The sequence below is a fragment of the Rissa tridactyla genome, chromosome 9, assembly GCF_028500815.1.
Source record: "Rissa tridactyla isolate bRisTri1 chromosome 9, bRisTri1.patW.cur.20221130, whole genome shotgun sequence".
In the NCBI taxonomy this organism is placed as follows: Eukaryota; Metazoa; Chordata; class Aves; order Charadriiformes; family Laridae; genus Rissa; species Rissa tridactyla.
The window spans coordinates 20865175-20877805 of NC_071474.1; the positions used below are offsets into that span (position 1 = coordinate 20865175).

The following is a 12631-nucleotide window of genomic DNA, read 5'->3' on the forward strand; positions in this document are numbered from 1 at the left end:
AACGTTAAATACATGTATTTATCACGTTGAACACCTCTGAAAAAGAGCATTTTACTGCCAGTGCGCAGGAAAGAGTGTTCTTTAGAGCAGGAGGTGAAATGCTCAGGTACTAACTTTTTCAAAGATTGTATATACATATCAAATACTATATAGGTAATACAGTTGAATACCATAATCTCTGTAATGTAATTGTACAATGTAATTGTTCTATGGATTTTAATAAAGTTAATCTTTATCTGTTGCTGTTATCTTTGTAGCTGTTCCTTACGGCTCTGTATATGATTTAAAGAATCTAGACGGGTAATTCTTCTTTCTTACAGACTTCTCCAAAAGGAGAAAACCTCCAGACTTGTTGCCCGATTTGTTCACTGTAGCTTAGTCAGATCACTTTAAAAAATGAGTCCCACCCCTACGTTGAGGATACCTGGTTACGTATTTCACAGAATGCGGACCCTGCAAGTTAAGTCGCTGATCTGGAAGAAAGTCTGACAGCATCACTGGCCGATGTTTTATTTTATCCTTAATCTTAGGAAGACAGAAGTGTTGCCTGACAGATGCTGTTGAGGATACAAGTTGGTTAGCTGTTGTGGCTTCCCCAGATTAATTGCTTGGAGTTTAAGAATCAGGTTAAAAATTGGGGTGTGATTTTTGGTAGTGCTTCAATTACGGGAAACCACAGAGGTAAAGTCTGAAAATGTCACCTAGATGACTGGTGTAGTTCACCACTTCGGCAACTCCAACTTCTTACCCCCCTGGGCCCTCTGCCTAATCCACTGCTTGCAGCTTATTCAAAATGCAGCAGAATTAATGAATATTTTTAGCTTTGAGGTATCACATTCACCTCCAGCTTGTTTTGCATTCGTTACACTATGCTGTTGGTTATAAATGGAAAGAATCAACTTAAACTAGTTTTGTATGTGTTCCTAGCTTTTCTTTATTCTAGGTGTCCCCTTTGAACTTCCACTTAGCAGAATAGGAAGGTGTAAGAAATAACCCTACCATTATTCCTACAGTTTGCAAATGACCGAGTTCTTACTGGAGCAGGTCCAGAGTTTTAGGACTTACTCATACCTTTTTCTTTTCATACAATTTTGGTTTTAGCTCCTACTGTTTAAAATAAAGCATGTAAGATCTTTCTCTTCTCTGCTTTTAAGTTGCTAATTTTGTGTTACTTTATCAGCTGTTTGTATTGACTCATCTTAATTTCATCAATGATACGGATATACTAGTTAATAAGAAATAATTCTTTTTTTTCAGTGCTGCAAGCACTAGGCATGTGGGAAAAAATGGGAAGTGCTCTATAAATATAATCATTATTAATCCTCATTATTAGTCCATAAAAATGCATTATGCTATAACAGAAAAAAAAAATAAATAGTTTATAATAGAAAAAACTCTTACTGACTCTGGCAATAACATCTTTCCTTGAACAGTTAAGAAATATAATTGAGCAAGATAAAATATGCTTTAAAGAGAAACATTTTTCCCTCTGAGAATTAGACATTGATATGTAAACACAAAAGTATGTATCTTACTCTTTTTTTTTTTTAAATCATGCAACTTTCTCTCCATTAAGTTTCTTTCAAGCAAACGACTCTATTCTATTTAAATGACTTGTTCCAGGCTCCAGAAAAAACGTTTAAACAAGGAAGTCAGATATTAAAAAATAAACCATTTTCCACAATTAGTACGAATTGCACGTAGACTTTTAGACAGACAAAAGGTTTACCTTCAAAGGAATGACTAGCCTCAAGTGAATGGAAATCTGTGTCCCAACTCACCAAGCAGTTCAGATAATCGATTTCCTACAGGCTAACTAATAATTACAATTCCTAGCAGTCAGTTTTAGTCCAGTTAGCCCAGTAAGTGTGCCTTAACTGAAGAGTTATTTTTGAGTTCCACTCGCATATTCCTCCTTTACTTCCTCTCCTTCCCTTCCAACTCAGAAAAACTCCAAGCAACAACCAAAGCAGCCTCCTTTAGCAACCCTCGGCTGGGGATCCGGCGATGGCGGGGCCAGCCTGCAGTGAGCGCTGCCTCCCCTGCAACGCTGCCCACCCACCTCCTGGCAGAGCCCCGACAGTCCTGCCACAAGCCAGAAAATATTATTTGAGCACCCTGGCTTACAGCCACAGTTCTCAAACCTTCTCCTCTTCCTCCCCTGCTCCACCAGCGCTGCAGAGCGGTTCAGCACCCCCAGACAGAGCCTGGGGCCTTTCGAACGGATCAATTTTCACTTCAGCCTAAAACTAAATAGTGTAAAGTGAGGTTTTGTTATTTCAAGTGTGCATTTTCCTTGGTAATCAAGCTACACACATAAGCAGTGTAGACAAACGCGCACGAGGATTTCTGCAAGTGATTGGCATACCGGCATCGCAGCACACCAACAGGAGACATTTATGTGACGCCACTGATTTATTTGCTACCACGTATTTGTTAGTGCTACTCCAGTTTTAAATGTGCCAAGCACTTCCCACTTCTCACTTCCCCTATTTCTCATGGGAGATTATGCCACAACCTATTACCTCTCGTGGCGAAGAACTCTTTCCTGTCATTTAGACCAAATATGCCCTTTCTTGATTTCATCCCATTACTCTGAGTTATATCCCATTTTATTGCACTCATTTTGTTGCTCCCCTTAGCAATTACTCCATTCTTGAAAGCGTACACTCTTACATTTTCCTACTTGGCTTGTTTCTCAACTCTTTATATTCATTAATGTTAAACCCATCCTTTTTTTTTTTTTCATGTAAACTTTTATCTGTGATTTTTTTTTTCCAGAACTCCTCTTTTCTCCATAAATACCTAGTAATAAAGTGTCTAGAAGGGAACTTCCCCCCACCCAAATCCATCTCCAGAGCCACACTGAAAGAAGCTATAATGTCTTCCCATTGGGAGAAGAGATCTTCATGTATCTATTTTAAAAGAATATTAATCTTTTGAAGCTGTTTGATTTCCTACATGCTCTCCTTCCACTTCAATCTGGAGCACCACTTCTTTTACAGACAGACTTTTTTCACAGTGCCTGTTTCACTTTTGTCTAATATTTTGCTAAAATACAAGTATACTTTGCAAAATACAAATTTACATTTTAAGGAACTTCCTTTACTAGTACAACTTTCTATCAAGCAGAAGCGAGTTTGTAATTTACCCCAGTTTTATATGATTTAGCTTTATGTCCTACTATTCTCCTCTCTGGATTACTCATAAAAATTAATCAGCATTTTGATGCTTAGCCATCAGGCAAATAAATCCCTAACTATGTGCATGGAAGAGAGAGGGGGAAAAAGCTTCGATAAAAGGAAGAAACAAAGGAGCAGTGAAGTTGGGGAAGATCCATGAGCATGGTATTTGTTCACCATGCTTACAAACGTCTATAAAACTGCCACTTAGGGATTAGGAATACATGACTTTTGGCATGATATTTAATATATTAATCTCCAAAGATTCTTTTAAGATGGAGAACTCCAAGAGCTTTTAACCCATTTACTGGAAGGCAATGTTGATTACCAAAGTAACTGCTGGTACCCAGTGCTTCTGAGTGACCTCGGTCACCAGGCAAGTGTCCTGCTCTCAGGAGTCCCAGGTTGAGGCCCAGCTCCCTGAGCTTGGTCCTGGGGCAGGGGAGGTCATGGGAACTGAAGGGCCACGTGCCCTGTCCCCAGCAGAGCAGGAGAGGCACTGGAATATTGGGTTACTGACATTTTCAGAGTGAACGCTGGGTGGACTGCGGTACCAGAGGAAACGATGAAAAAGGAATCGTGCACAGGCAATTCCCTCAGCTATCCACAATACGAGACCTCGGACTGATGAGCTGTGTATAAAGTATGAACGGTGTTAAATCTCCCCAACGTTGAAAAATATTGCCATTCTATCTCTGAAGTATAGCAGCCAAATAACACCATTTTAAAAAATATTCAGAATTAATTCCTACTTGAGGCAATTTCCAAATTTTGATGTATTTATATATTCATCTAAAGAAATCTTTCTTAACGCATAAACATACGAGAGCAGGCTATCTTATCCAATTTGTCTTTCTTCCCAAAATTAACCTATATCCTTCAAAATATGATCCAAACTCAATGTTCTGTAGTGCTAAAGCTTTACAGTAGCTGATACATATTAAAATATGACACAAATTCAAAAGAAGTACACTGAGGCATGTAAGTTATTCAAAGTCTTTCTTCACATAATATTCTCATTTAAATTGGTTCCCACTTGAATCTGTGTGAGAAGGAAAGACCCATTCAGGTAACTACGACTTTTACTCTGGTAGCACCCAAGGCACCGATCAGACCACGCACCATCTAAGTATGAAAGATGGCAGATACTGCAGGGAGTAAATATTAAATACCTATTTTGAAAAGGGCATAAACCATTATGGCACATTTTTGCTGCTTGAAAGAATCCTCAAGACTTCTAATTTAGCCTCCCAAATCACTGAACTAGATGTTTATGAAGCCCATTTCATAATTTCAATATAGAAACTGTCCTTTGAGTGGCTGCATATTTGGATTGGGAAGGTTATTCCACAGAGGCAATCGATATAATGGAATTCATGTTTGTTGAATGAAAGAAAATATATAAACTGGTTTTCAAACTGTGTGAAAATTTGACTTGCTCATACACGTTTTCAGAAATTCACAAATACTTCAAATAACATTTTTAAACAATTTGATTTCTAAGTACCAAAGTATTTCAAGGCTCTGAAGTTACCTGGTCAGGCAGGAGAGCGGCGACAAATGAACATGTAGGCAAAAATTATTATTACTGTCATCTATGCATTTCTTAACAGAGACAGAAGGAGGCACAAAAACCTTGGGGATGCCACCCAGATGTGTCCTAACCATTACAAAAACAGTAACAGAGATGGAGTCTTCAGAACAGCAGACGTAGCCCTCAAAACCACCACATGAAAAGAGTCTTGTTTTCCTTATCCCTCTCAAGGCTGTACCAGTGTGACACACAGCAGTCTAGTTTGTGCAGGAGGAAAGCCAACACAGCTGATGGGAGATTAAGTATGTATTCTTAATCTTTGGACCATTATAAACTTGTAATTTACAGCATACAGCAACTAGTTTCAGCAGAACAGTGCATGAATCAAGTAACTTTAGCAGAGAGTGTGTGTGTGTAAACTAATGCATATGTGGCAAAGTAAACAGAAATAATAATAAATTAAACACATCGTGTAACCATTTTATGGATTAACTATGAACTAAGCATTTTAAGAAACTTAAAATTAATCCTTTTTTTTTTTTAAAAAAATATGACAAACAATCCAAAAGCTGGGCTAGCGTGGCTGACGTCTACCTACCTGTTACAACACCTGAATGGATTTGAATTCCCCTTCTCGCCTCTCCTATGGCTTGAGTGACAACTGACTAATAGGATTACAGGCTCCGTTCCAATAATACAGCTCAGCTACATGCCAGCAAAAAATGACAGCCTAAACCTGAATTACATGGCCTGGGAATCCATCCAATTATTAACTAAAGTAACTGTTATTACCTAACCTAATCAAAGGAGAAGCAGCTGTTAATCTTTGGTGGCCTGCAGTGTAGTAGCGGTCAGACTGGATGAACTGTCTTTGTACTTGACTCCTCTACAGACAATAATTATGTCCTTTGTGATCAAGAAGGAAGGGCTTCCTAACCTTTCAGACAGAGGCGGCAGATGGGGAACAACTGTTTGTGTGTTCATTAACAAGATAGGGTGGATTTTATCAGGGTTTGGCATCTGTGGCACCTTCAGAAGCACCACTTACCCAATGACACAAGTATGTTTGGCAAATTTGAAAATTAGCAGACTAAATAGAAAGTTCAAAATAATGTTTTCATCTCATTATCTGACATTTGGTACAGAAAAATACACACAGCTAAGAAATAGTGATTTACACGCATGCCTCCTCATACCTAACACGGTCAACAAAAAAATACACGAAAAGGCCAATGGACCTGTGCTGTTACTTTGCTGGGGTTTGTTTACCTCACTAAAGCAGTCAGATAATATAAACTTTATGCTTCTGAAATAAAACCGAATCAGGGGAAAAATCTCTGGTTCATTTATACAAGTCAGTAGGTAATACAACGTAACACGGAGTGAAATAAAGTGACCCTCAATTAGTAACAGCTTTTAGTCTCTGTGCACAACATTCCAGGCAGAAGCAAGACCAAAACCTCCGTCCTGTGCTGCCGCCCCCCTTTACACAGGACATTTGGCAAACTGGGAGATTTGTAAACAGAAGATCCGAGGTCAGAGAAACCTGCCTCATCATAAGACACTGCAGAAGTATAATTTAGTTTATGTTGGGACAAGTAAAAATATGATGGGATCACAGTGTGGAAGTACCTGAATGGGAAGAAGATCTCTGATGATGCACAGTAATAGCTAATATTTGGAAGCTGAAACTGGATGAGTTCAGGTAAGAATAAAATGATTTTTTTAATGCCAAGGCTAATTAACGAGAAGCATAATATACTTAGGATATAGTCGACTCTCAATCATTTGAAGTTTTTAAATCAAATCTGATTATCTCCTAGAAAAATATGATCCTAGTTAAATCATAATTTATTAATTTGGTGCAAGTGTTATTGGGTGAAATCCAATGTCCTGGACCAAAGTACTCACTTCCATACATTTCTCCTGTTAAAGTATTATTATTAGTTAATAAGTAGAGCAGAATCAGAAATAATGCAGAGCTTTGACAGCTGAAATGATTTAATGTCAGCATTAGCACCTCTGTTCTGTGTAACTTTAGCACCTCACATTTCGACTATTTGAAATCTTTTTGAACTAACTTAAATACCCCAGTGTAAACCCTCCAAGACAAACCTCCACAATCAGTATTTTTATGTAGATTAAAAAAAGAGTATTTTCCTTCATCAGCCAAAAGAATGCTTTCTGCTAGTCCTGCCTACTATGTCTGAAAAAGAAGCTGATCTGGAAAGCCTGTTCCAACAGACCTCAGGAACTAAAACTATTCAGAAGAAAATATTTCTGAATGAAACTTAAATACTTTGAAACATTCTGACTTCTATTTTTGAAAAAACACATCGAACTTGTGCAACTCTATTCTACACTTGTTAAACTGTTCACTGAAGGAAGAAATAATAACCAATTAGAAAAATATAGTTGAAATCCATTATAAGAATTCTCTTCTTTCCTTTTATCTAGTGTTTGAAGATACTATCTAAAATGCCAGGGGCTAAGAAATGCAGTTCAAAGCTGCCTTAGAAAAACAAACCAGACAACTGAATCCTCCTCCTTTTTTTTTTTTCTTTCCTCCCCCTTTAAATAAATACACAATTATATCTACATGCACATACAAAACCATAGATACGCTCGTGATGGTAGAAAGTCTACACTCTTTGATTAGTCCTCCAGACATAAAACTACACAGCGAACATCACTGTACCGTATATCAAGCTAATATATTCTATTAAAATAGACAACTTTTGTTCCCTGTAATACTTCTCTCTAGTGAAATCAGTACAATAATAACACCCCATTCCAGCTGAAAATCTCAAACTGTTTTTCAAACATGAGTGACTTCATCCCCAACAGAATTTCAGGCACCAAACATCAATGGGAAACTAGTTTAAGATTAAAACATGAGCCAGAATTGGCTCAGCAGCCTTCGCACACCATTGGGGGGAGGTATTCATCCACATTAAGGACATTTTTATCACGTATTTGCATCAACTCCTCCCTCATGCATTACTTATGTGTAAAAGCACCCAAGCCTTTCAGGTACTGCTATACAAGGCCACAGAAAGGAGGGCCTGAGAAAGGAAGAGCTAAGGTACGCTAACTTGAATAGCTCAGGTATACTAACTGCAACTTCACATATCTTCTATTTAGTATAAAGGAAGACAAATATCTAAGTACAGCAAAAAAAGGGTGAAAAAGCAGCTGATACATCACTCAAATGCAAAAATGAAAATAAGGCTTACTTTATTTTTAAATTCAATTAAAAATAAAAAAAAAGAAGAGGCATTTACTATTATACCCTCTGAAAGTACATTATTGACAAGCAACTTAAAATTGGTCCAGGCCCAGTGACTAAGAAATTGATTCTTAAGCCTGTTCTGCAAACACTAAATGTCACGTGCTCATAAATTTAACTTCTGTCTGTGTACATCACATATTTTATTAGTTCTTCTTTTTCCAAAGTTCTGCCCACATTGTGTGGTAAACCACACTGGATAGGGCTCCTTACTGAATCACTGTATTATCTCATTGCATAAGATGAACCTTATTTACGTGATCTCCTTCCAAGTTCTGCAGTGTCTTTTCAGTTCATTGGTAAAATCACAGAGAGGCACTCTATTAACACTGCTGTTGACAAGGACAGGACCCTCACAATCCTGTTTGTGACATTTCAAGAGTCAGTGAAAGCCATAAAGGAGAGAGAGGTAAACCGGTGAATTCCATGTTATCTGTTCAGCTGCTTTCACTCATGCTAAGTAGCACAAAAGGGAACAGCCAATATTGCTTGGAAAAAGAATTGTCCTTACAGATATTGCAAAAGGCAGCACTGAGCATTGCAGCACTTGTACCTATTAAAAATAAATGTTTAGTCTATTTATAAGTAACAGGGCATCGAGAAGGTGCATCAATTACAGGAGGAAAGCAAGGATAAAGGTTTCAGTCTCTAATAGGAGGAACAACTGCTTCTAGACCTCCATAGATGGCTCCATTAGCTAAGGCCAATTTGACTTTTTCTGAATACCTTTATAAATAGAAGTTCCCAAACAAGTATCTGAAGAGCATAATTATGTGACCTTGTCCCATTCTCTCTCAGCAGTTTATTGGACAAGAAATTGTCCAGTGAGTAGGGAAGTAACAGACCTCTTGCAACACTGAATCTTAAATACCTACGGCTGACATTTCCCCAGGGGCGGCTTTCACCCACTAGAAAGCAGCACTGATTTCAGCTGAACTGAGCTATGAAAACTGGTGCAATCAAGGAAAACTGAAGATACTAAAATTATGTGGGAAAAGAGGGAGCTACAGTTGTTTAAAGTCATTTAAAGACCTTAGTGCAGTCAAGAGCACCTGAATTCTAACCACAGCTTTCACATCCATTGCCTTGTGTACTCTCTTGGAATCTCTTGGACTATTTGCCCATTACCCATCTACGGGACAGCAACAAAGGACTGAGGCACAGATTAGCAGTGTGAGTTTGTGAAGCAGCGCAGACATGAGAACAGACAACAGACACACGTACAGTTGATATATTCTCAAGTCTGAAGTGAGGGTCTCAAATCAGCTGTAGAATTTTAAGAATACTTTCAAGAAAAGGTGTGTGTATATATACCACGTTTGTATACATACACCATCAGGCTAAATAAAATAAAAACTTCAGTTCTTTAGAAACTACAATAATAATTACTTTATCATGAGCTATAAATTGGCATCTACTGATACACAGAAATGTGTCTGTGTAGGGCATTTTCTCATCACTGAGAAATCAGTGTCCGTACTTTAATGGTATTAAAACATATCTCTTGTCCTGTAACTGCTTAGTGAAGAAACTGCATACCTTGGAAGGTAGATATATCCATTATGTCCATTCTGATATGACGTATTAGTTCCAAACTGACAGAGAAGGAAAAAAGCCTGATCTGACAGCAAAAGGCCACAAAACTATGTGGCCTTTTGTGCACTGGAAGCTCACAACATTTAACTGCATCCCACAGAACCAGAAATGAACACACAACAGTTTTCAACTACACACATTGTGCACAGTAAATTAACCTCTGAATAATCTCGGAATAAGTGCACTGCAGAGCTTATCTGTGAACTGAACTTGCCTTTTAATACCATTTCCAGCAAACAAGTTAAAAAATAGTCTGTGGCTGACCCCTAGTAACAGGTTCCTATTTATATGTTAATCTTGAGAAAAAGGTTAATCCACAGATTATAGAAACTCTGGGCAAATGAATTATTGATGATAGAAAGCTGCCTCGTCCAACCTGCAACACACAACACACACCTGACCTATTGACTTCCTCCTGGCAGTGACGGGGAATGGCTGTTTGGGTAGAAAATGCTGCCCAAAGAGCTGCTCCTGCGTTTGCTCACAGCCTGCTCTTTGAACTCCCAGCCACTCTCCTGTTACTATCAAATCCGCTGCCGAGTTCGACCACATCAGGTGACATTTCTACTACTAGTAGCAGGCTGGACCATATGCAATTAAGATACAGTACAATACCCCATACTCCAGGCTCTGAACATGGCTGAGCCTTCTTCAAACCACATTTTAGTGGCACTGTGCATCATTGGCACTCAGGGCTGAACATGTATATGTCAAAAATCCCTATCTCCCAAATTAAAGGGTTTAAAGAAATGAGTTAATTTTGAGGAGAGTTACATCTCAGATTTTCCATCAATTACATCTGCTTCATCAGTTCTTGAGTTCACGCTCTGAACTCATGTTCTCTGCTTTCCTCAGAACAGCTCAAGACTCAATTAACACTTTCAACAAAGGAAGCACAAATAGAGAATTCCCTATGTTACCTCTTGTGCTAGCAAAATTATTAGATTTTTGGTGGTAAAACGCAGAGTTCTAAGGGCCTGAATTCTAATTCTACCTGGTAAAACAGACTTAAATTTTTAAGTTTTGCAATTTAACACACTTCATAAAGTTTGGATTTTGACTTTAAATCATTTTTAAACTGTTATAATTCAGCTTTACATTTGATTAATGACTTCCCTTCACGTGACAACACTGTAGCTCTGGAATTGGCTACTGCAGGAGTATCCAAAGTTGAAAAATTAATGGATAGATTAAAAAAATAATCCATTCTTTGTATAGAAATACATCATATGTTTAGCTAAAATGAAGTTACAGCTTCTGATTAGCTATAAAAAGAAAATAGCAACTACTTTCATAACGAACAAAACCCCCAAATACTGATGAAAGCACAGTTAAGACACTATGTGAATCTTTATTTTTTAAACACTTTGGCCACAAAATTCCCGCTGCCCAATAGAAAAGAAAGCTTTTTGGTGAAAACCAATGGATTATGTATCAAAAGCTTCATATGGCTAAGAGCCAAAAGACACATATCGCGTATAAGAGAAAGGCAGTAGGTCACAACATGACAGTACCAACGACTCCACAGGGTCCCACTGCACAGCTGGAAGGGTGGAGGTGGAAAAGGCAAAGGCCTGATGTGGGGCTCGGGGGCCTTTGCCAGCTCGTTTTCATCCTCAGCCATGAATTTGCCTCACAGCTGCTGCCAGAGGTCAGCCCTGCTGCTGGTCCTGTGACACTCCTGCCACCAAGCTGAACTGCTGCTCAAGCACTGGAGACTGGCCACCCCAATCTGCACTACAGATTAGTATAAAATGTAGATAGCACAAACGACAGTGGCTTATAAACATGCCTATTTGACTGTGGGCATATGGCTACTTTTTTTTTTTTTTTTAAAGACTACTGTGCATGCGTGTACTTCTATTTTTTCCTATAGAACACCCTGTATGATTGCACATTTAAGTCTTCCCAGGATATATACTGGTTACCTATGTGAATATCCCAACGCACCAAAACCAGGAGACATGCTGCTGTAAGAAGCTCAGTAGGGAAAAAAGCTGTGTAATTTCTAAGCATGTTGGCACATGAAGTGCTACAGAATTGTCTCAACCTGATGTTGGAAACATGAAGGCATTCTCCAATAGAAGTACTCAAATGGAACAAAACCGGGGCCTGTTTGTCCAAAACAAAAATCAACCATATTTTAAAGCCTGTTCTAAACATAGCCATAACTAAACACAGAACTTTGAGAATTAACCTGCCAATGAATTTAGCAGGTAATACCTTTGGCCTAGAAGTCATATCAGTATTAACTAAATTAAAATCTTATGTAAGCATTTTTCTTCCAAAAAGAAAATTTGACTTCTAAATAGATTTATTACTTCTAAGGATTAAAAGGACAAGCTGTTGTTTCTGCCAGTAGTGTCCTCTAGTGGAGAAATGGGAGATACTAAGTAAACAAGAAAACAGAAGTGGGCTGCATCACAGAAATCACCCTGTCAGGAGAATACAAACGGCTCTCAATCTCAAACTCGCCTAGAAAAGTTTGGCATCTTGACCAAGCTTTTCATTACTATAATAATGCTTAAACATAAATGTTAAATAACTTTTTAAAGCTTCAGTCAGACTGAGAAATGAATCAGTTGTGAGGCTATATACAATAATTGGTTGAGCGTGTTAAATAATATACAGATAACGTGCCTGTGTGTATGCATGCATACACATAAGATCACAAAATATAGACAATGTGTCTATAATTTGGGTAAAGCCACTAGCCCATAACTTAGGTAAACTAACTAAAACAGTAACTTTCACCCTTTTTCATATATAATGCCCTATGATGCACTTTCTGATTTAGTAAGAGGGCGACAGATAAGCTGACACCTCCTGTGATTTCTCCAGCCCTCAATGAATCCATGTATCAGACTTTATGCTGGGCTTCTTCTAGAGGTGTAGAAACCCTTAACACTTAACCTTAACTAGTGACTATAGCTCTGCTACTGAAATAAGGAATCTATTCTATTCACAGCTCCCAAACTGATCTATTACTGTCTACCTCTCTCCACCTCTTCCCTTTGGGGAAAAAGAAAA

The 12631-nt window shown here is 38.2% G+C and overlaps 1 protein-coding gene across 6 annotated transcripts in view; it reads right to left on the minus strand.

Annotated features, from left to right (window-relative positions):
• SCAPER (S-phase cyclin A associated protein in the ER) overlaps positions 1–12631 on the minus strand; it is a 163810-nt gene that overhangs the window by 56610 nt on the left and 94569 nt on the right. The window lies entirely within an intron of this gene.